We start from the raw sequence: 16,161 nt of genomic DNA, 5'->3' as shown, positions 1-16,161 counted from the left end.
TAGGGCTTGAGCCAAACGAGGCTGGGCTGCCTCTTCTTCCCTCGAGGAGGCTCGCCTCCGCGCCAGCTGTTCACTCGGCTTCCAGTTGGGGGCGCTCTTCGCCTCCTGCAGGTCTTGGCTCAGGGGCTGCTTGCCCTGAGCTGGGGCTGTGCGCAGGAGCCCAGACACGCAGGGGCAGGCCCCAACCAGCTGCACACGTCTCTGCTGGGGAGGAGAGCGCTAGGGAAGCTACGTGTGTGAGGCAGCGGCTGGGCCCCCAGGGAGTCAGCCTCCGGGTGTGCGGGGCTGCAGACCCCAGTCATGGCCCTTGGAACCTGGGGCACTCCGTGCGGCGCTGAGTCTGGGCGGCCAAGAACCGCTGGAGGAGCCCTGCACTGGCCCTTCCCTTCCCTCACACAGAGCTCTTCCTGCTGGAGCCCTTGGCAGTGTGCAAGCCACCGGCCACTAAGCCCTCCCCGAGGACGCCTGGGGCCTAGGTGCAAAGGCAAGACAGGAGCGGAGCTGAGGCCAGGAAGGCGCCAGTGGCGTCTCCCAGCCTCGCGCAGCCTGCTCCTTCCTGGGCAGGAAGCCTAGCAGCGAGGCAAGTCTGGGCAAGGCTCGCCCAGGGCAGAGCAGCCTCGCGCCAGCAACTCTGCCAGAACGGGCCTCTGAGCAGAGCTGGAGCTCTGCCGTCCTGGAGGCGCACTCGGCTCCAGCCAAGTAGGGCTTGAGCCAAACGAGGCTGGGCTGCCTCTTCTTCCCTCGAGGAGGCTCGCCTCCGCGCCAGCTGTTCACTCGGCTTCCAGGTGGGGGCGCTCTGCGCCTCCTGCAGGTCTTGGCTCAGGGGCTGCTTGCCCTGAGCTGGGGCTGTGCGCGGGAGCCCAGGCACGCAGGGGCAGGCCCCAACCAGCTGCACACGTCTCTGCTGGGGAGGAGAGCGCTAGGGAAGCTACGTGTGTGAGGCATCTGCTGGGCGCCCAGAGAGTCAGCCTCCGGGTGTGCGGGGCTGCAGACCCCAGCCAGGGCCCTGGGAGCCTGGGGCACTCCGTGCGGGGCTGAGTCTGGGCGGCCAAGCAACCGCTGGAGGAGCCCTGCATGGCCCTTCCCTTCCCTCGCACAGAGCTCTTCCTGCTGGAGCCCTTGGCACTCTGCAAGCCACCGGCCCCTAAGCCCTCCCCAAGGACGCCTGGGGCCTAGGTGCAAAGGCAAGGCAGGAGCGGAGCTGAGGCCAGGAAGGCGCCAGTGGCGTCTCCCAGCCTCGCGCAGCCTGCTCCTTCCTGGGCAGGAAGCCTAGCAGCGAGGCAAGTCTGGGCAAGGCTCGCCCAGGGCAGAGCAGCCTCGCGCCAGCAACTCTGCCAGAACGGGCCTCTGAGCAGAGCTGGAGCTCTGCCGTCCTGGAGGCGCACTCGGCTCCAGCCAAGTAGGGCTCGAGCCAAACGAGGCTGGGCTGCCTCTTCTTCCCTCGAGGAGGCTCGCCTCCCCGCCAGCTGTTCACTCGGCTTCCAGGTGGGGGCGCTCTGCGCCTCCTGCAGGTCTTGGCTCAGGGGCTGCTTGCCCTGAGCTGGGGCTGTGCGCGGGAGCCCAGGCACGCAGGGGCAGGCCCCAACCAGCTGCACACGTCTCTGCTGGGGAGGAGAGCGCTAGGGAAGCTACGTGTGTGAGGCAGCTGCTGGACTCCCAGGGAGTCAGCCTCCGGGTGTGCGGGGCTGCAGACCCCAGCCAGGGGCCCTGGGAGCCTGGTGCACTCCGTGCGGCGCTGAGCCTGGGCGGCCAAGCAACCGCTGGAGGAGCCCTGCACTGGCCCTTCTCTTCCCTCGCACAGAGCTCTTCCTGCTGGAGCCCTTGGGACTCTGCAAGCCACCGGCCCCTAAGCCCTCCCCAAGGACGCCTGGGGCCTAGGTGCAAAGGCAAGGCAGGAGCGGAGCTGAGGCCAGGAAGGCGCCAGTGGCGTCTCCCAGCCTCGCGCAGCCTGCTCCTTCCTGGGCAGGAAGCCTAGCAGCGAGGCAAGTCTGGGCAAGGCTCGCCCAGGGCAGAGCAGCCTCGCGCCAGCAACTCTGCCAGAACGGGCCTCTGAGCAGAGCTGGAGCTCTGCCGTCCTGGAGGCGCACTCGGCTCCAGCCAAGTAGGGCTTGAGCCAAACGAGGCTGGGCTGCCTCTTCTTCCCTCGAGGAGGCTCGCCTCCCCGCCAGCTGTTCACTCGGCTTCCAGGTGGGGGCGCTCTGCGCCTCCTGCAGGTCTTGGCTCAGGGGCTGCTTGCCCTGAGCTGGGGCTGTGGGCGGGAGCCCAGGCACGCAGGGGCAGGCCCCAACCAGCTGCACACGTCTCTGCTCGGGAGGAGAGCGCTAGGGAAGCTACGTGTGTGAGGCAGCTGCTGGACTCCCAGGGAGTCAACCTCCGGGTGTGCGGGGCTGCAGACCCCTGCCAGGGGCCCTGGGAGCCTGGTGCACTCCGTGCGGCGCTGAGCCTGGGCGGCCAAGCAACCGCTGGAGTAGCCCTGCACTGGCCCTTCCCTTCCCTCGCACAGAGCTCTTCCTGCTGGAGCCCTTGGCAGTGTGCAAGCCACCGGCCCCTAAGCCCTCCCCAAGGAAGCCTGGGGCCTAGGTGCAAAGGCAAGGCAGGAGCGGAGCTGAGGCCAGGAAGGCGGCAGTGGCGTCTCCCAGCATCGTGCAGCCTGCTCCTTCCTGGGTAGGAAGCCTAGCAGCGAGGCAAGTCTGGGCAAGGCTCGCCCAGGGCAGAGCAGCCTCGCGCGAGCACCTCGGCCAGAACGGGCCTCTGAGCAGAGCTGGAGCTCTGCCGTCCTGGAGGCGCACTCGGCTCCAGCCAAGTAGGGCTTGAGCCAAACGAGGCTGGGCTGCCTCTTCTTCCCTCGAGGAGGCTAGCCTCCGCGCCAGCTGTTCACTCGGCTTCCAGGTGGGGGCGCTCTGCGCCTCCTGCAGGTCTTGGCTCAGGAGCTGCTTGCCCTGAGCTGGGGCTGTGGGCGGGAGCCCAGGCACGCAGGGGCAGGCCCCAACCAGCTGCACACGTCTCTGCTGGGGAGGAGAGCGCTAGGGAAGCTACGTGTGTGAGGCAGCTGCTGGGCGCCCAGGGAGTCAGCCTCCGGGTGTGCGGGGCTGCAGACCCCAGCCAGGGGCCCTGGGAGCCTGGGGCACTCCGAGCGGCGCTGAGCCTGGGCGGCCAAGCAACGGCTGGAGGAGCCCTGCACTGCCCTTCCCTTCCCTCGCACAGAGCTCTTCCTGCTGGAGCCCTTGGCAGTGTGCAAGCCACCTGCCCCTAAGCCCTCCCCAAGGACGCCTGGGGCCTAGGTGCAAAGGCAAGGCAGGAGCGGACCTGAGGCCAGGAAGGCGCCAGTGGCGTCTCCCAGCCTCGCGCAGCCTGCTCCTTCCTGGGCAGGAAGCCTAGCAGCGAGGCAAGTCTGGGCAAGGCTCGCCCAGGGCAGAGCAGACTCGCGCCAGCAACTCTGCCAGAACGGGCCTCTGAGCAGAGCTGGAGCTCTGCCGTCCTGGAGGCGCACTCGGCTCCAGCCAAGTAGGGCATGAGCCAAACGAGGCTGGGCTGCCTCTTCTTCCCTCGAGGAGGCTCGCCTCCGCGCCAGCTGTTCACTCGGCTTCCAGGTGGGGGCGCTCTGCGCCTCCTGCAGGTCTTGGCTCAGGGGCTGCTTGCCCTGAGCTGGGGCTGTGCGCGGGAGCCCAGGCACGCAGGGGCAGGCCCCAACCAGCTGCACACGTCTCTGCTGGGGAGGAGAGCGCTAGGGAAGCTACGTGTGTGAGGCAGCTGCTGGGCGCCCAGGGAGTCAGCCTCCGGGTGTGCAGGGCTGCAGACCCCAGCCAGGGGCCCTGGGAGCCTGGTGCACTCCGTGCGGCGCTGAGCCTGGGCGGCCAAGCAACCGCTGGAGGAGCCCTGCACTGGCCCTTCCCTTCACTCGCACAGAGCTCTTCCTGCTGGAGCCCTTGGCAGTGTGCAAGCCACCGGCCCCTAAGCCTTCCCCAAGGACGCCTGGGGCCTAGGTGCAAAGGCAAGGCAGGAGCGGAGCTGAGGCCAGGAAGGCGCCAGTGGCGTCTCCCAGCCTCGCGCAGCCTGCTCCTTCCTGGGCAGGAAGCCTAGCAGCGAGGCAAGTCTGGGCAAGGCTCGCCCAGGGCAGAGCAGCCTCGCGCCAGCAACTCTGCCAGATCGGGCCTCTGAGCAGAGCTGGAGCTCTGCCGTCCTGGAGGCGCACTCGGCTCCAGCCAAGTAGGGCTTGAGCCAAACGAGGCTGTGCTGCCTCTTCTTCCCTCGAGGAGGCTCGCCTCCCCGCCAGCTGTTCACTCGGCTTCCAGTTGGGGGCGCTCTTCGCCTCCTGCAGGTCTTGGCTCAGGGGCTGCTTGCCCTGAGCTGGGGCTGTGCGCAGGAGCCCAGGCACGCAGGGGCAGGCCCCAACAAGCTGCACACGTCTCTGCTGGGGAGGAGAGCGCTAGGGAAGCTACGTGTGTGAGGCATCTGCTGGGCGCCCAGAGAGTCAGCCTCCGGGTGTGCGGGGCTGCAGACCCCAGCCAGGGCCCTGGGAGCCTGGGGCACTCCGTGCGGCGCTGAGCCTGGGCGGCCAAGCAACCGCTGGAGGAGCCCTGCACTGGCCCTTCCCTTCCCTCGCACAGAGCTCTTCCTGCTGGAGCCCTTGGCAGTGTGCAAGCCACCGGCCCCTAAGCCCTCCCCAAGGACGCCTGGGGCCTAGGTGCAAAGGCAAGGCAGGAGCGGAGCTGAGGCCAGGAAGGCGCCAGTGGCGTCTCCCAGCCTCGCGCAGCCTGCTCCTTCCTGGGCAGGAAGCCTAGCAGCGAGGCAAGTCTGGGCAAGGCTCGCCCAGGGCAGAGCAGCCTCGCGCCAGCAACTCTGCCAGAACGGGCCTCTGAGCAGAGCTGGAGCTCTGCCGTCCTGGAGGCGCACTCGGCTCCAGCCAAGTAGGGCTTGAGCCAAACGAGGCTGGGCTGCCTCTTCTTCCCTCGAGGAGGCTCGCCTCCCCGCCAGCTGTTCACTCGGCTTCCAGTTGGGGGCGCTCTTCTCCTCCTGCAGGTCTTGGCTCAGGGGCTGCTTGCCCTGAGCTGGGGCTGTGCGCAGGAGCCCAGGCACGCAGGGGCAGGCCCCAACCAGCTGCACACGTCTCTGCTGGGGAGGAGAGCGCTAGGGAAGCTACGTGTGTGAGGCAGCTGCTGGGCCCCCAGGGAGTCAGCCTCCGGGTGTGCGGGGCTGCAGACCCCAGTTAGGGCCCTTGGAGCCTGGGGCACTCCGTGCGGCGCTGAGTCTGGGCGGCCAAGCAACCGCTGGAGGAGCCCTGCACTGGCCCTTCCCTTCCCTCTCACAGAGCTCTTCCTGCTGGAGCCCTTGGCAGTGTGCAAGCCACCGGCCACTAAGCCCTCCCCGAGGACGCCTGGGGCCTAGGTGCAAAGGCAAGACAGGAGCGGAGCTGAGGCCAGGAAGGCGCCAGTGGCGTCTCCCAGCCTCGCGCAGCCTGCTCCTTCCTGGGCAGGAAGCCTAGCAGCGAGGCAAGTCTGGGCAAGGCTCGCCCAGGGCAGAGCAGCCTCGCGCCAGCAACTCTGCCAGAACGGGCCTCTGAGCAGAGCTGGAGCTCTGCCGTCCTGGAGGCGCACTCGGCTCCAGCCAAGTAGGGCTTGAGCCAAACGAGGCTGGGCTGCCTCTTCTTCCCTCGAGGAGGCTCGCCTCCGCGCCAGCTGTTCACTCGGCTTCCAGGTGGGGGCGCTCTGCGCCTCCTGCAGGTCTTGGCTCAGGGGCTGCTTGCCCTGAGCTGGGGCTGTGCGCGGGAGCCCAGGCACGCAGGGGCAGGCCCCAACCAGCTGCACACGTCTCTGCTGGGGAGGAGAGCGCTAGGGAAGCTACGTGTGTGAGGCAGCTGCTGGACTCCCAGGGAGTCAGCCTCCGGGTGTGCGGGGCTGCAGACCCCAGCCAGGGGCCCTGGGAGCCTGGTGCACTCCGTGCGGCGCTGAGCCTGGGGGCCAAGCAACCGCTGGAGGAGCCCTGCACTGGCCCTTCTCTTCCCTCGCACAGAGCTCTTCCTGCTGGAGCCCTTGGCAGTGTGCAAGCCACCGGCCCCTAAGCCCTCCCCAAGGACGCCTGGGGCCTAGGTGCAAAGGCAAGGCAGGAGCGGAGCTGAGGCCAGGAAGGCGCCAGTGGCGTCTCCCAGCCTCGCGCAGCCTGCTCCTTCATGGGCAGGAAGCCTAGCAGCGAGGCAAGTCTGGGCAAGGCTCGCCCAGGGCAGAGCAGCCTCGCGCCAGCAACTCTGCCAGAACGGGCCTCTGAGCAGAGCTGGAGCTCTGCCGTCCTGGAGGCGCACTCGGCTCCAGCCAAGTAGGGCTTGAGCCAAACGAGGCTGGGCTGCCTCTTCTTCCCTCGAGGAGGCTCGCCTCCCCGCCAGCTGTTCACTCGGCTTCCAGGTGGGGGCGCTCTGCGCCTCCTGCAGGTCTTGGCTCAGGGGCTGCTTGCCCTGAGCTGGGGCTGTGCGCGGGAGCCCAGGCACGCAGGGGCAGGCCCCAACCAGCTGCACACGTCTCTGCTCGGGAGGAGAGCGCTAGGGAAGCTACGTGTGTGAGGCAGCTGCTGGACTCCCAGGGAGTCAACCTCCGGGTGTGCGGGGCTGCAGACCCCAGCCAGGGGCCCTGGGAGCCTGGTGCACTCCGTGCGGCGCTGAGCCTGGGCGGCCAAGCAACCGCTGGAGTAGCCCTGCACTGGCCCTTCCCTTCCCTCGCACAGAGCTCTTCCTGCTGGAGCCCTTGGCAGTGTGCAAGCCACCGGCCCCTAAGCCCTCCCCAAGGAAGCCTGGGGCCTAGGTGCAAAGGCAAGGCAGGAGCGGAGCTGAGGCCAGGAAGGCGGCAGTGGCGTCTCCCAGCATCGCGCAGCCTGCTCCTTCCTGGGTAGGAAGCCTAGCAGCGAGGCAAGTCTGGGCAAGGCTCGCCCAGGGCAGAGCAGCCTCGCGCGAGCACCTCGGCCAGAACGGGCCTCTGAGCAGAGCTGGAGCTCTGCCGTCCTGGAGGCGCACTCGGCTCCAGCCAAGTAGGGCTTGAGCCAAACGAGGCTGGGCTGCCTCTTCTTCCCTCGAGGAGGCTCGCCTCCGCGCCAGCTGTTCACTCGGCTTCCAGGTGGGGGCGCTCTGCGCCTCCTGCAGGTCTTGGCTCAGGAGCTGCTTGCCCTGAGCTGGGGCTGTGGGCGGGAGCCCAGGCACGCAGGGGCAGGCCCCAACCAGCTGCACACGTCTCTGCTGGGGAGGAGAGCGCTAGGGAAGCTACGTGTGTGAGGCAGCTGCTGGGCGCCCAGGGAGTCAGCCTCCGGGTGTGCGGGGCTGCAGACCCCAGCCAGGGGCCCTGGGAGCCTGGGGCACTCCGAGCGGCGCTGAGCCTGGGCGGCCAAGCAACGGCTGGAGGAGCCCTGCACTGCCCTTCCCTTCCCTCGCACAGAGCTCTTCCTGCTGGAGCCCTTGGCAGTGTGCAAGCCACCGGCCCCTAAGCCCTCCCCAAGGACGCCTGGGGCCTAGGTGCAAAGGCAAGGCAGGAGCGGAGCTGAGGCCAGGAAGGCGCCAGTGGCGTCTCCCAGCCTCGCGCAGCCTGCTCCTTCCTGGGCAGGAAGCCTAGCAGCGAGGCAAGTCTGGGCAAGGCTCGCCCAGGGCAGAGCAGCCTCGCGCCAGCAACTCTGCCAGAACGGGCCTCTGAGCAGAGCTGGAGCTCTGCCGTCCTGGAGGCGCACTCGGCTCCAGCCAAGTAGGGCTTGAGCCAAACGAGGCTGGGCTGCCTCTTCTTCCCTCGAGGAGGCTCGCCTCCCCGCCAGCTGTTCACTCGGCTTCCAGGTGGGGGCGCTCTGCGCCTCCTGCAGGTCTTGGCTCAGGGGCTGCTTGCCCTGAGCTGGGGCTGTGCGCGGGAGCCCAGGCACGCAGGGGCAGGCCCCAACCAGCTGCACACGTCTCTGCTGGGGAGGAGAGCGCTAGGGAAGCTACGTGTGTGAGGCAGCTGCTGGGCGCCCAGGGAGTCAGCCTCCGGGTGTGCGGGGCTGCAGACCCCAGCCAGGGGCCCTGGGAGCCTGGTGCACTCCGTGCGGCGCTGAGCCTGGGCGGCCAAGCAACCGCTGGAGGAGCCCTGCACTGGCCCTTCCCTTCCCTCGCACAGAGCTCTTCCTGCTGGAGCCCTTGGCAGTGTGCAAGCCACCGGCCCCTAAGCCCTCCCCAAGGACGCCTGGGGCCTAGGTGCAAAGGCAAGGCAGGAGCGGAGCTGAGGCCAGGAAGGCGCCAGTGGCGTCTCCCAGCCTCGCGCAGCCTGCTCCTTCCTGGGCAGGAAGCCTAGCAGCGAGGCAAGTCTGGGCAAGGCTCGCCCAGGGCAGAGCAGCCTCGCGCCAGCAACTCTGCCAGAACGGGCCTCTGAGCAGAGCTGGAGCTCTGCCGTCCTGGAGGCGCACTCGGCTCCAGCCAAGTAGGGCTTGAGCCAAACGAGGCTGGGCTGCCTCTTCTTCCCTCGAGGAGGCTCGCATCCCCACCAGCTGTTCACTCGGCTTCCAGGTGGGGGCGTTCTGCGCCTCCTGCAGGTCTTGGCTCAGGGGCTGCTTGCCCTGAGCTGGGGCTGTGGGCGGGAGCCCAGGCACGCAGAGGCAGGCCCCAACTAGCTGCACACGTCTCTGCTGGGGAGGAGAGCGCTAGGGAAGCTACGTGTGTGAGGCAGCTGCTGGGCGCCCAGGGAGTCAGCCTCTGGGTGTGCGGGGCTGCAGACCCCAGCCAGGGGCCCTGGGAGCCTGGTGCACTCCGTGCGGCGCTGAGCCTGGGCGGCCAAGCAACCGCTGGAGGAGCCCTGCACTGGCCCTTCCCTTCACTGGCACAGAGCTCTTCCTGCTGGAGCCCTTGGCAGTGTGCAAGCCACCGGCCCCTAAGCCCTCCCCAAGGACGCCTGGGGCCTAGGTGCAAAGGCAAGGCAGGAGCGGGGCTGAGGCCAGGAAGGCGCCAGTGGCGTCTCCCAGCCTCGCGCAGCCTGCTCCTTCCTGGGCAGGAAGCCTAGCAGCGAGGCAAGTCTGGGCAAGGCTCGCCCAGGGCAGAGCAGCCTCGCGCCAGCCACTTTGCCAGATCGGGCCTCTGAGCAGAGCTGGAGCACTGCCGTCCTGGAGGCGCACTCGGCTCCAGCCAAGTAGGGCTTGAGCCAAACGAGGCTGTGCTGCCTCTTCTTCCCTCGAGGAGGCTCGCCTCCCCGCCAGCTGTTCACTCGGCTTCCAGTTGGGGGCGCTCTTCGCCTCCTGCAGGTCTTGGCTCAGGGGCTGCTTGCCCTGAGCTGGGGCTGTGCTCGGGAGCCCAGGCACGCAGGGGCAGGCCCCAACCAGCTGCACACGTCTCTGCTGGGGAGGAGAGCGCTAGGGAAGCTACGTGTGTGAGGCAGCTGCTGGGCGCCCAGGGAGTCAGCCTCCGGGTGTGCGGGGCTGCAGACCCCAGCCAGGGGCCCTGGGAGCCTGGTGCACTCCGTGCGGCGCTGAGCCTGGGCGGCCAAGCAACCGCTGGAGGAGCCCTGCACTGGCCCTTCCCTTCCCTCGCACAGAGCTCTTCCTGCTGGAGCCCTTGGGACTCTGCAAGCCACCGGCCCCTAAGCCCTCCCCAAGAACGCCTGGGGCCCTGGTGCAAAGGCAAGGCAGGAGCGGAGCTGAGGCCAGGAAGGCGCCAGTGGCGTCTCCCAGCCTCGCGCAGCCTGCTCCTTCCTGGGCAGGAAGCCTAGCAGCGAGGCAAGTCTGGGCAAGGCTCGCCCAGGGCAGAGCAGCCTCGCGCCAGCAACTCTGCCAGAACGGGCCTCTGAGCAGAGCTGGAGCTCTGCCGTCCTGGAGGCGCACTCGGCTCCAGCCAAGTAGGGCTTGAGCCAAACGAGGCTGGGCTGCCTCTTCTTTCCTCGAGGAGGCTCGCCTCCCCGCCAGCTGTTCACTCGGCTTCCAGGTGGGGGCGCTCTGCGCCTCCTGCAGGTCTTGGCTCAGGGGCTGCTTGCCCTGAGCTGTGGCTGTGGGCGGGAGCCCAGGCACGCAGGGGCAGGCCCCAACCAGCTGCACACGTCTCTGCTGGGGAGGAGAGCGCTAGGGAATCTACGTGTGTGAGGCAGCTGCTGGACTCCCAGGGAGTCAGCCTCCGGGTGTGCGGGGCTGCAGACCCCAGCCAGGGGCCCTGGGAGCCTGGTGTACTCCGTGCGGCGTTGAGCCTGGGCGGCCAAGCAACCGCTGGAGGAGCCCTGCACTGGCCCTTCCCTTCCCTCGCACAGAGCTCTTCCTGCTGGAGCCCTTGGCAGTGTGCAAACCACCGGCCCCTAAGCCCTCCCCAAGGACGCCTGGGGCCTAGGTGCAAATGTAAGGCAGGAGCGGAGCTGAGGCCAGGAAGTCGCAAGTGGCGTCTCCCAGCCTCGCGCAGCCTGCTCCTTCCTGGGCAGGAAGCCTAGCAGCGAGGCAAGTCTGGGCAAGGCTCGCCCAGGGCAGAGCAGCCTCGCGCCAGCAACTCTGCCAGAACGGGCCTCTGAGCAGAGCTGGAGCTCTGCCGTCCTGGAGGCGCACTCGGCACCAGCCAAGTAGGGCTTGAGCCAAACGAGGCTGGGCTGCCTCTTCTTCCCTCGAGGAGGCTCGCCTCCCCGCCAGCTGTTCACTCGGCTTCCAGGTGGGGGCGCTCTTCGCCTCCTGCAGGTCTTGGCTCAGGGGCTGCTTGCCCTGAGCTGGGGCTGTGCGCGGGAGCCCAGGCACGCAGGTGCAGGCCCCAACCAGCTGCACACGTCTCTGCTGGGGAGGAGAGCGCTAGGGAAGCTACGTGTGTGAGGCAGCTGCTGGGCGCCCAGGGAGTCAGCCTCCGGGTGTGCGGGGCTGCAGACCCCAGCCAGGGGCCCTGGGAGCCTGGTGCACTCCGTGCGGCGCTGAGCCTGGGTGGCCAAGCAACCGCTGGAGGAGCCCTGCACTGGCCCTTCCCTTCCCTCGCACAGAGCTCTTCCTGCTGGAGCCCTTGGCAGTGTGCAAGCCACCGGCCCCTAAGCCCTCCCCAAGGACGCCTGGGGCCTAGGTGCAAAGGCAAGGCAGGAGCGGAGCTGAGGCCAGGAAGGCGCCAGTGGCGTCTCCCAGCCTCGCGCAGCCTGCTCCTTCCTGGGCAGGAAGCCTAGCAGCGAGGCAAGTCTGGGCAAGGCTCGCCCAGGGCAGAGCAGCCTCGCGCCAGCAACTCTGCCAGAACGGGCCTCTCAGCAGAGCTGGAGCTCTGCCGTCCTGGAGGCGCACTCGGCTCCAGCCAAGTAGGGCTTGAGCCAAACGAGGCTGGGCTGCCTCTTCTTCCCTCGAGGAGGCTCGCCTCCCCGCCAGCTGTTCACTCGGCTTCCAGGTGGGGGCGCTCTGCGCCTCCTGCAGGTCTTGGCTCAAGGGCTGCTTGCCCTGAGCTGGGCCTGTGGACGGGAGCCCAGGCACGCAGGGGCAGGCCACAACCAGCTGCACACGTCTCTGCTGGGGAGGCGAGCGCTAGGGAAGCTACGTGTGTGAGGCAGCTGCTGGACTCCCAGGGAGTCAGCCTCCGGGTGTGCGGGGCTGCAGACCCCAGCCAGGGGCCCTGGGAGCCTGGTGCACTCCGTGCGGCGCTGAGCCTGGGCGGCCAAGCAACCGCTGGAGGAGCCCTGCACTGGCCCTTCCCTTCCCTCGCACAGAGCTCTTCCTGCTGGAGCCCTAGGCAGTGTGCAAGCCACCGGCCCCTAAGCCCTCCCCAAGGACGCCTGGGGCCTAGGTGCAAAGGCAAGGCAGGAGCGGAGCTGAGGCCAGGAAGGCGCCAGTGGCGTCTCCCAGCCTCGCGCAGCCTGCTCCTTCCTGGGCAGGAAGCCTAGCAGCCAGGCAAGTCTGGGCAAGGCTCGCCCAGGGCAGAGCAGCCTCGCGCCAGCAACTCTGCCAGAACGGGCCTCTGAGCAGAGCTGGAGCTCTGCCGTCCTGGAGGCGCACTCGGCTCCAGCCAAGTAGGGCTTGAGCCAAACGAGGCTGGGCTGCCTCTTCTTCCCTCGAGGAGGCTCGCCTCCCCGCCAGCTGTTCACTCGGCTTCCAGGTGGGGGCGCTCTGCGCCTCCTGCAGGTCTTGGCTCAGGGGCTGCTTGCCCTGAGCTGGGGCTGTGGGCGGGAGCCCAGGCACGCAGGGGCAGGCCACAACCAGCTGCACACGTCTCTGCTGGGGAGGAGAGCGCTAGGGAAGCTACGTGTGTGAGGCAGCTGCTGGACTCCCAGGGAGTCAGCCTCCGGGTCTGCGGGGCTGCAGACTCCAGCCAGGGGCCCTGGGAGCCTGGTGCACTCCGTGCGGCGCTGAGCCTGGGCGGCCAAGCAACCGCTGGAGGAGCCCTGCACTGGCCCTTCCCTTCCCTCGCACAGAGCTCTTCCTGCTGGAGCCCTTGGCAGTGTGCAAGCCACCGGCCCATAAGCCCTCCCCAAGGACGCCTGGGGCCTAGGTGCAAAGGCAAGGCAGGAGCGGAGCTGAGGCCAGGAAGGCGCCAGTGGCGTCTCCCAGCCTCGCGCAGCCTGCTCCTTCCTGGGCAGGAAGCCTAGCAGCGAGGCAAGTCTGGGCAAGGCTCGCCCAGGGCAGAGCAGCCTCGCGCCAGCAACTCTGCCAGAACGGGCCTCTGAGCAGAGCTGGAGCTCTGCCGTCCTGGAGGCGCACTCGGCTCCAGCCAAGTAGGGCTTGAGCCAAACGAGGCTGGGCTGCCTCTTCTTCCCTCGAGGAGGCTCGCCTCCCCGCCAGCTGTTCACTCGGCTTCCAGGTGGGGGCGCTCGGCCCCTCCTGCAGGTCTTGGCTCAGGGGCTGCTTGCCCTGAGCTGGGGCTGTGGGCGGGAGCCCAGGCACGCAGGGGCAGGCCCCAACCAGCTGCACACGTCTCTGCTGGGGAGGAGAGCGCTAGGAAAGCTACGTGTGTGAGGCAGCTGCTGGGCGCCCAGGGAGTCAGCCTCCGGGTGTGCGGGGCTGCAGACCCCAGCCAGGGGCCCTGGGAGCCTGGTGCACTCCGTGCGGCGCTGAGCCTGGGCGGCCAAGCAACCGCTGGAGGAGCCCTGCACTGGCCCTTCCCTTCCCTCGCACAGAGCTCTTCCTGCTGGAGCCCTTGGCAGTGTGCAAGCCACCGGCCCCTAAGCCCTCCCCAAGGAAGCCTGGGGCCTAGGTGCAAAGGCAAGGCAGGAGCGGAGCTGAGGCCAGGAAGGCGCCAGTGGCGTCTCCCAGCCTCGCGCAGCCTGCTCCTTCCTGGGCAGGAAGCCTAGCAGCGAGGCAAGTCTGGGCAAGGCTCGCCCAGGGCAGAGCAGCCTCGCGCCAGCAACTCTGCCAGAACGGGCCTCTGAGCAGAGCTGGAGCTCTGCCGTCCTGGAGGCGCACTCGGCTCCAGCCAAGTAGGGCTTGAGCCAAACGAGGCTGGGCTGCCTCTTCTTCCCTCGAGGAGGCTCGCCTCCCCGCCAGCTGTTCACTCGGCTTCCAGGTGGGGGCGTTCTGCGCCTCCTGCAGGTCTTGGCTCAGGGGCTGCTTGCCCTGAGCTGGGGCTGTGGGCGGGAGCCCAGGCACGCAGGGGCAGGCCCCAACTAGCTGCACACGTCTCTGCTGGGGAGGAGAGCGCTAGGGAAGCTACGTGTGTGAGGCAGCTGCTGGGCGCCCAGGGAGTCAGCCTCTGGGTGTGCGGGGCTGCAGACCCCAGCCAGGGGCCCTGGGAGCCTGGTGCACTCCGTGCGGCGCTGAGACTGGGCGGCCAAGCAACCGCTGGAGGAGCCCTGCACTGGCCCTTCCCTTCACTCGCACAGAGCTCTTCCTGCTGGAGCCCTTGGGAGTGTGCAAGCCACCGGCCCCTAAGCCCTCCCCAAGGACGCCTGGGGCCTAGGTGCAAAGGCAAGGCAGGAGCGGGGCTGAGGCCAGGAAGGCGCCAGTGGCATCTCCCAGCCTCGCGCAGCCTGCTCCTTCCTGGGCAGGAAGCCTAGCAGCGAGGCAAGTCTGGGCAAGGCTCGCCCAGGGCAGAGCAGCCTCGCGCCAGCCACTTTGCCAGATCGGGCCTCTGAGCAGAGCTGGAGCACTGCCGTCCTGGAGGCGCACTCGGCTCCAGCCAAGTAGGGCTTGAGCCAAACGAGGCTGGGCTGCCTCTTCTTCCCTCGAGGAGGCTCGCCTCCCCGCCAGCTGTTCACTCGGCTTCCAGTTGGGGGCGCTCTTCGCCTCCTGCAGGTCTTGGCTCAGGGGCTGCTTGCCCTGAGCTGGGGCTGTGCGCAGGAGCCCAGGCACGCAGGGGCAGGCCCCAACCAGCTGCACACGTCTCTGCTGGGGAGGAGAGCGCTAGGGAAGCTACGTGTGTGAGGCAGCTGCTGGGCGCCCAGGGAGTCAGCCTCCGGGTGTGCGGGGCTGCAGACCCCAGCCAGGGGCCCTGGGAGCCTGGTGCACTCCGTGCGGCGCTGAGCCTGCGCGGTCAAGCAACCGCTGGAGGAGCCCTGCACTGGCCCTTCCCTTCCCTCGCACAGAGCTCTTCCTGCTGGAGCCCTTGGCACTCTGCAAGCCACTGGCCACTAAGCCCTCCCCAAGGACGCCTGGGGCCTAGGTGCAAAGGCAAGGCAGGAGCGGAGCTGAGGCCAGGAACGCGCCAGTGGCGTCTCCCAGCCTCGCGCAGCCTGCTCCTTCCTGGGCAGGAAGCCTAGCAGCGAGGCAAGTCTGGGCAAGGCTCGCCCAGGGCAGAGCAGCCTCGCGCCAGCAACTCTGCCAGAACGGGCCTCTGAGCAGAGCTGGAGCTCTGCCGTCCTGGAGGCGCACTCGGCTCCAGCCAAGTAGGGCTTGAGCCAAACGAGGCTGGGCTGCCTCTTCTTCCCTCGAGGAGGCTCGCCTCCCCGCCAGCTGTTCACTCGGCTTCCAGGTGGGGGCGCTCTGCGCCTCCTGCAGGTCTTGGCTCAGGGGCTGCTTGCCCTGAGCTGGGGCTGTGCGCGGGAGCCCAGGCACGCAGGGGCAGGCCCCAACCAGCTGCACACGTCTCTGCTGGGGAGGAGAGCGCTAGGGAAGCTACGTGTGTGAGGCAGCTGCTGGGCGCCCAGGGAGTCAGCCTCCGGGTGTGCGGGGCTGCAGACCCCAGCCAGGGGCCCTGGGAGCCTGGTGCACTCCGTGCGGCGCTGAGCCTGGGCGGCCAAGCAACCGCTGGAGGAGCCCTGCACTGGCCCTTCCCTTCCCTCGCACAGAGCTCTTCCTGCTGGAGCCCTTGGCAGTGTGCAAGCCACCGGCCCCTAGGCGCTCCCCAAGGACGCCTGGGGCCTAGGTGCAAAGGCAAGGCAGGAGCGGAGCTGAGGCCAGGAAGGCGCCAGTGGCGTCTCCCAGCCTCGCGCAGCCTGCTCCTTCCTGGGCAGGAAGCCTAGCAGCGAGGCAAGTCTGGGCAAGGCTCGCCCAGGGCAGAGCAGCCTCGCGCCAGCAACTCTGCCAGAACGGGCCTCTGAGCAGAGCTGGAGCTCTGCCGTCCTGGAGGCGCACTCGGCTCCAGCCAAGTAGGGCTTGAGCCAAACGAGGCTGCGCTGCCTCTTCTTCCCTCGAGGAGGCTCGCCTCCCCGCCAGCTGTTCACTCGGCTTCCAGGTGGGGGCGCTCTGCGCCTCCTGCAGGTCTTGGCTCAGGGGCTGCTTGCCCTGAGCTGGGGCTGTGGGCGGGAGCCCAGGCACGCAGGGGCAGGCCCCAACCAGCTGCACACGTCTCTGCTGGGGAGGAGAGCGCTAGGGAAGCTACGTGTGTGAGGCAGCTGCTGGGCGCCCAGGGAGTCAGCCTCCGGGTGTGCGGGGCTGCAGACTCCAGCCAGGGGCCCTGGGAGCCTGGTGCACTCCGTGCGGCGCTGAGCCTGGGCGGCCAAGCAACCGCTGGAGGAGCCCTGCACTGGCCCTTCCCTTCCCTCGCACAGAGCTCTTCCTGCTGGAGCCCTTGGGACTCGGCAAGCCACCGGCCCCTAAGCCCTCCCCAAGGACGCCTGGGGCCTAGGTGCAAAGGCAAGGCAGGAGCGGAGCTGAGGCCAGGAAGGCGCCAGTGGCGTCTCCCAGCCTCGCGCAGCCTGCTCCTTCCTGGGCAGGAAGCCTAGCAGCGAGGCAAGTCTGGGCAAGGCTCGCCCAGGGCAGAGCAGCCTCGCGCCAGCAACTCTGCCAGAACGGGCCTCTGAGCAGAGCTGGAGCTCTGCCGTCCTGGAGGCGCACTCGGCTCCAGCCAAGTAGGGCTTGAGCCAAACGAGGCTG

The sequence above is a fragment of the Ovis canadensis genome, chromosome 12 (assembly GCF_042477335.2).
Source record: "Ovis canadensis isolate MfBH-ARS-UI-01 breed Bighorn chromosome 12, ARS-UI_OviCan_v2, whole genome shotgun sequence".
Classification (NCBI taxonomy): Eukaryota; Metazoa; Chordata; class Mammalia; order Artiodactyla; family Bovidae; genus Ovis; species Ovis canadensis.
The sequence above is the reverse complement of the archived record's forward strand: the minus strand, read 5'-3'. Positions refer to the sequence as shown.